This window comes from Gavialis gangeticus, unplaced genomic scaffold, assembly GCF_001723915.1.
Source record: "Gavialis gangeticus isolate Ggan-Ray unplaced genomic scaffold, GavGan_comp1, whole genome shotgun sequence".
Taxonomy (NCBI): Eukaryota; Metazoa; Chordata; order Crocodylia; family Gavialidae; genus Gavialis; species Gavialis gangeticus.
Genome location: NW_017729008.1, coordinates 34988263 through 34995804, shown reverse-complemented (window position 1 = coordinate 34995804; position 7542 = coordinate 34988263).

Here is a 7542-nt window from a genome sequence, read left to right as displayed (position 1 = left end):
AACTGGCCTATAGTTCCCTGGGTCCTCCTTCCTCCCTTTTTTGAAGATTGGAACCACGTTGGCCCTCTTCCAGTCCTCTGGCACCTCTCCAGTGCACCACGAGTGCTCGTAAAGCCGTGCCAGGGGACCTGCAATGACCTCAGCCAGTTCCTTTAGAACTCTAGGGTGGAGATCATCCAGCTGACTTGAATACATCCAGCCCCTCCAGAAGCTCCCTTACTAAGTCCTCGCTAACCCTTGGCCCAGTTGTGCCTCCCCCAGGGCCCGAAGGGGGCCTGGCTGGGAGGTTGCTGTTCTGGTCCCTACTTAGGAAGACGAAGGCAAAGAAATCGTTAAACAGTGATCTTGGAGGTTGTCATGACTTTGCTTTTCTCAGTGCTTATTTTCATTCTGTAGCTCTGTGCAGTTTTGTCTAGCATTTCTGTAAGTTCTTGATTCTTTTCAGATGTCCCTGCTATCAGATTGATGTCATCAGCAAAGCACAGGTTGTTGATCTTCCACCCTCCAACTGATACAGTTCCTGTAAAATTCTCTAAGCTTTATGACATGATTTGCTTGAGGAAGAGGTTGAAAAGGCATGATGAGAGCAGGAAACCTTGGTGCACTCCTACTGAAGCCGCAAACCATTTGACAGTGTTGTGGTCAATCAGCACTCCACTACTGACATTGGTATAAAGTTCTTTTATCACGATTATCAGTGATCTGCTGAGGCTATGCTTCTCTATCGTGAGCCAAAGTGCTTTGTGCCATACTCTATGAAAAGTAATCTGACCACAAGCCATAAAGCAGGCTTGTCCAACATATGGCCCGCGGGCCGCCATGCAGCCTGGCAAGGCATTTTCTGAGGCCCGCGGTGCTGCGATGGGAAGGGACCCCTTGTCCCTTCCCCAGCCCCTCAGCAGCTTCCTAATGGCTTGGGACTGACCAGTGCAGGCAGGGAGAAAATGCAGCTGAGCCCCTGCTTCCCACAAGCTGCTGGGGACGGGAGGAGGCCTGCCGGGTCTGCATCAGCCAGCAGAAGTGGCAGGGGAGCTGTGTGCCACTCAGGATGGGATGAGCCTGGCTGGAATGGCAGGGGCTCAGCTGCATTTCCCCCCTGCCTGCACCGGTCAGTCCCGAGTGGCACATGGCTCTGCTGCCACTTCTGCTGGCTGGTGCCAACCTGGCCGGCCTCCTCCCATCCCTAGCAGCATGTGGGAAGTCAGCATGGGGGTGAGCCTCGGCAGGCGGGGTCCTGGCGTGACCTCTGCAGGGCGAGGTGGTGGAAGCCGGCGTCTGCTGGACCCCACGGTGAGTGGGGCCGTGCGGGTGGGCAGGTGAGTGACTGTGGTGCAGTGGCCGTCTTGCTTCAGCCCCCCTCAGGCAGCGCTGGCTCGTGGGGCTGTGCTGCTCAGAGGATGGAGATGTGGAGCTATTTATTTTTCCCCTTCAGTCTCTGGGGCACAGGGTGGCTGGATGCAGAATGGGTCCCTCTTGCCCCTGCCCACCACCAGCAGCTACCATGAGCCTTGCAGTAACAGGCAGGTGCAGTAGGGCTACATAGGCATGGTCTCTCTGGTGCAGGACAGAGGGTGTTTGAATATGGCTTGCTGGCCCACTGGGTGATAAAAAGTTCATGATCCAGCCCCACATTCAAAAAGGTTGGACACCCCTGCCATAAAGGTTCATCCAGTTACTCCTGTATTGAACCTAATAACTTGTGTTTGATCAAAAGTGCCTATTAAGGGGACAAACTAGCATCACCAGTCTTCATGAGCAGGCATGATAGCCTCAGGCATTTAATATAAAACATCTGTAGTGTGGGGTGGATAGTGAAGTAGAGAAGTCCTTCAAACTCTTGGGGAAAATCAAACTAATTTGTCAATGTATCTCCCACACTTGTCCTCTAATAGCCTTACTGACTCACTTCGCACATCTACTCAAGACTGTTACTTCATGGTAGCCTAATAACACTGAGCAGTAGTGTGCTGGTCAAAAACCATGCTAATAAGCTACTGCACAGTGTTATTAGGCTACTGTGCCGTAAGCGTTACAAAAAAAAATGTGCGCTGGTGCTACTGCGCAAGAACTGTAGTTACTGTGCATTTAGTTAGTACCTCATTAAGGAAGTACTAAACTAAATGTGCAGTAATGACCGGGCATTAATGAACATGTAGACATGCCTACCATCAAGTTATCTGCCTCTTTTATGTATTGTTTTGTTTTATTTCCTTTATTTGAATTCCCTCTACTACTCTGGATTACTTTTAATCATTTTTGATGACTACTTACAATTTTCCCTACTGACATTCTTTATTTTCCCTCCCTGCTAGTCTTTTATATTCCCAGTTGGCTACTTTATTTTTCCTTATGAAATCTGGGAACCAGAGAAAGGAAGGGAGGCAGCATCCATGTGTGGGCTGCAAATGGAACACAAATTGTTATCTTATACTGGAAGAGAAATGAATGGTTTTTTTCCTTAGGAACAGCTTCGGCAGCTAGCAGAACTTATTAAGTGCATTGTACAGTGTTGAAGAAGAGATGGCAATATATTCATATTTAAAACTATGCATCATATTGATATACCACATTTCATCCCAATGGATCCCAAAGCCCTTTGCACACGCAGGGTGGAATTCTGTTTCCCTTGGGTTGTATAGTCATGCATCTTGATTTTTGGACTTCACTTTACTCTTTGCAAAAGGAAGCCTATGTAGACAGCTCTGTGTACGAGTTAAGTTTTGGGAAAGATGGGGGGGCTAACCCCAATAGTAGCTAGGACAGTCATTTAAGTAGTTAGAAACCTGGGTTCTATGCCCCACCCTTGCCTAGAGTGGGTTTAACCCTGTATGTCTCTGACTTTCCAGGACTTTCCTTTCTTTAACACCTGTGCTTCAGGTTAAGTGTTATTGAGGCAGGGCTCCTTCTGACATTGGCCCTCTGGGCAATCAGGAGAGGGGTGCCAGAAGGAAAAGAGAAAGCCAGAAGGTGGGTGATTTAATAAGACAGTTGCTGGCCTGGAAAGAAGCAGGTCCTGGTTTCTAGTTTAGATTCATGCTCTGGATGGAACAGACGCTTCCCCCCTCTCTCCATTTTATTGAATGACTAGTCAATGCAAGGCGCAGTGGCTGAGCTTCAAAAGTTCTGGTGAATGCCTAGGCTGTGGCATGGAATCCAGGTTGGTCTCTAACAGAATGGGTGAGGTGTGTAGCTACACACGTGGCTGGCCAATGCCAAACCTACTACACAGCTCCAACCTTAATCACCCAAGTGACATAGTCCTGACATGAAGACAATTTGACACCAAAACTCCTGCACTTCCCTTTACTTCTGTCTTCTCCTCTGCAGTTTTTGCAACTTGTTTCTGGTTCTGTTCCTACAGAGCCTAGAACCAAGTTATTTGAAAACTCACCTTTTGCGCCATGTCCCACTGTCTGATCAGTTTTATTCTATTCAGCATCTTAAATAGTGCCCAGAGCTGTCACATCAGGTAGATTGATCTAAATTTCTGCATTCTGGAGGTGTAAGCTTTCTGTCTCCAATAAGAAAGCAATCCCAACTTTGGGACTTGCCCCTTCAGACTGTTAGACAGATGGAAGCTTTGACATGAACCGGGACACCGTGGACAGCTTAAGTAGAGTTACACTAAAATCTTTTGCCTGTATAGTAATGTTGGCTTGAAAACTTTTTTTTTTTCTTTTTTATGGAGATAACTGTACTAGTAAAAGCCCAAGTACAGAAGCTATTATATCAGCAAGAAAGAAAAGAAAGTGTGACCTTACTTTTTTACCAGTCTTTGTGACCTTTCTAGGAAATGTGTTTTGATTGCAAACAACAAAGGGATTTTATTCTATTGGTTCTCAATGGCTTGTTTTTATAGATACCAAGGCGCTGATTCATCTTGATAAAAACTTGGAACAAAACAGTATACCTCAGATATTTCCTATATTGGCCTCTCCAAAGTTCAGTGGCTGGGTCATTTTTCTTACCTCAAGCCTTTCTGTGTCATTTGTCCCTTTGCTGTTGAGTTTATGATCTTTTGCTTCTTTCCTACCTCTCTATTTTCAATCATACCCCTTCAGTGCTTAATCACAACTTTAATATAGTTTCCTTCCTGGTTGGTCGTGACCCATATTGAATTAGGAAGCAATCCTGTCCCAGATCCACAAACATGCTGCCAACCTTATTTCCTCCACGTAATGTAATCCAGTCTAGGTCTGGATAATTGAAGGTTCTCATTACTCCTACTATGGCCTTTTCACATGTTTCTTATATGTACAGTATAAGTCAATTCTTAATCCAGTTGTTCTCTCAGAACAGGTGGTCTGTATTATGTTCCTTTGGGATCTGACTCTCCTCTCATTTACTCCGGCATAAATCAAGAATAATCAGTGGTGTTACATCAGTGTAAAAGAAGTATAAATGAAACAAGACACAAATGCTTTCTGTCTAGAGGAACTCTCCAATTCTTCCAAAAGTCTCTTTCCCGCTTTAACTCTTCAGTGTGGACCTTACTTTTGAACTATCATTTTGGCACAGGGTATTTCTTAAAGGCCATCAGGGATGAATTATCTTTGAAGGCCATTAACATTATTCTTTCAGTGCACAGCTCTATAACTGAAATAGATGGTTCCTCTAGATAGCATGCATGAGTGGAAGTCAGGAGAGCTGAGTTCTATTACCAGTTGTAGCACAGACATTTTCCTATGTTAATCCCATTTTTTAAATCCTACATGCCTCTCTCTCCCTCCCTGCAGAGTGGGAAAATGGTTCCTGGAGAGAGACAACTTCATTAGTTAGGTGAAATCCTGGGTCTACTATTAAAGTCAATGAGGGATTCGCTATTCAGTGGGTGTGTCTATATGAGGTGCTTTACTGTGCAGTAGAGCAAATCACTGAGTAGTAAACATCACCATCTACACATGCAGACCCTTACTGTGCAGTAATTTGCTCAACTCAGCAGTTAATTTGCTACCTGCAAATGCAAGTAGTAAATTAACTTAGAAATAATTGCTGCGCAGTAAGGCACGTGTAGATGCCCCAGCCAGGGGATCACTGCTAGCTGCCCCACAGTTGGATTGGGACCTGGGACCTGCTCCTCCACCACAGCTCTTTCCAAGCCCCCTGGCCCAAGTTGGGGAGCCAGGGCTGAGAGCTCCCTGCTGCTAGGGCAGGGGGCATTTTCCCTACCCAGGCTCTACCACTAGGGTCCACCCCAGCAGCAGGCAGCTCCTGGGGGCAGGGAGCAATCTCCCACCCCCTACCAGGAGCTAGCTGTCTCCTGGAACCATGCTCCCTGCCATCCCTGGCTAGTACCCGGGGGAGCCTAGAGCTAGCCCTGGCTGCTGCTTTATTGGGGCAGGGTGGGAGCAAATCTAATCCTAAATGCATGCATGTGTAGATATCTGTCCATGGCTGGTTTAGTCCAGAGTAAATTACTGTGGAGTAAACCCATCTACCAGTATTTGCATGTGTAGCCATGCCCAGAATAGAACTTCAACCATTCAGCACCTGAATCATTGTGGCCAAATTTGATGCAAACTTCCAGATAGGTTTAGACACTTTAATTTCCAGTTCCAGCTATAATCTGGAAGTCAAGACACCCAATGAAGTTGAAAAATAAGGTGGAAAGGTATTACTTATGCCCTTTATGCATTCATTGTGCTTCCATTCTTGATTTATATAATGATCCATCCCTAGTTTTGATAATGGAAGTGTCACTGCAATATTTGCTGAAGCTTTGGGAAAGAAGGTAGTCTAAATAACATCTGGAATAATTTTCCCCCATGGGCTGTAATGCAGAACGCAATCAGAATGTGTTCTCCTAATAGCTCAGATGCTGTGGTATTGCTGGTAAGTGAGAAAAGCCAAACAAATTGAGCTTAAATGACTGTTTCTTATCCTTACTATGTTCTTTTTAGTCTCTTAAAATGTAATCTGTTGAAGAGGAAAAACACATCTAAATTATTATTACAAGAAGTAGGTTTAACACACAATCAATTTTTAAGTAGGCAAGAAGACTGTTAGGCCCCAAATTTTGATTAAGAATTTTGAGAAAACCAGAATATAGGAACTGGAACAGAATCAGTAAATTCAACTGTTCCCTTTGCCTAAAGTCAACAGCGTGCATCAGACTGTGGCTGGGTACAGACATTACACATAAACTGGTATAAGTGATTGGAAACTGGTCTAAACATGTAACAGAACAGAAGTTCAGCACACACAAACTATTTTAAAAATGGCCGAACCAGGTTTAAGATAGACCTGGATGGCTGTAGTTTTAGACATCATTGGTTTAGGTTAGAGCAGTATATGGTACTAATACACCAGAGCCTGTAGGAAATCACCTTAGTTCGCTGTCCTCCAGCATCCCAGGTGCCCCGGCAGGGCAGCTTGCTAGCCTGTACTAGTGCTTGTCTGCTCTGGATAAGTGCCAGGCCAACCCCGTGCCTAGGTTGTCACACACAGGAGCCAGAAAAGCCTCTGTTTCCTCCGTGCAAGGCTGGGTGGCGCTCGGGGAGGGAGCAGATGAGGGAGGGGAAGGAGCCACCCATCACACAGCCCCAGCCCCAAGCCAGCACAGCAGGGGATGCAGTGGGGGGCTTTGTTTCCCCAATCCCCCACCCCTGCCTAACCCTCTGACAGCTGCAGGCAGGAGCCGTAGCTTTGAGTCATGTGTCTGTCTGTGGTGCTGGGAACTGGGGATGGGGTGGGGGGGGGCAGACCTCCCTGCCACACAGGACCCCCCCTGCATGGTGCCACAAGTCTGCAGGGGGCAGCAGGCTGGGTCTGTATGGCAGGGGCCTGCACTCCACCCCTCCCTGCCCCTGGTTTCTGGTGTGGAGAACAAATGTGTGTCTCTGAGCTGCAGCTCCTGGCAGCAGCTGTCAGGTGGGAGGGAGCCCCCTGCCACACAGGCCTGGCCCCAAGCCAGCATAGCTGAAGGGGCAGGGCATGCAGCAGATGGATCTGTTCCCCGTCCCCCACCTGATCACTCAGTAACTGCAGGCAGGAGTCACAATTCAGAGTCACGTGCCTGTCTGCTTCACTAGGAACTGGGGGTGGAAAGGCCTGCCATTCAGACTTAGCCCAGTTCCCAACAGACCTGAGCCAGCAAACTGTGGGGCAGAGGGAGGGTGCATGGTGGTGGTTTGACTCTACCCCTGCCTCTGCCCAACCACCCAACCACCTGGTTGCTGCAGGCACGAGCCTAGGCTCAGAGCTGCACACTTGTACAATGTGCTGGGAACCAGTGACAGGATGGGTGGAGCTCCCCACTGCATGGACCTGACCCAGCACCCCCCCAGACCTGAGACATCAAGCTGGGGGAGGCCTGCAGCATGGAGGGCTCCATTTCCCCCCCTCCCCAACCCAGTTCTCAGTGCAACAGCCAGGCACATTGCCCTGGCCCCCCAAGACCTAAAGCAGCATAGCTGGGGTGGGGGGGGCACAGAGCAGGGGGGTCCATTCCCTCCCCTTCCCCACAGTCGCTGTTGACAGTCAACAGCTGGCACGCATGTGCCACAGGTTAGCCACTGCTGCTGTAAATGAGCGTTTCAAATT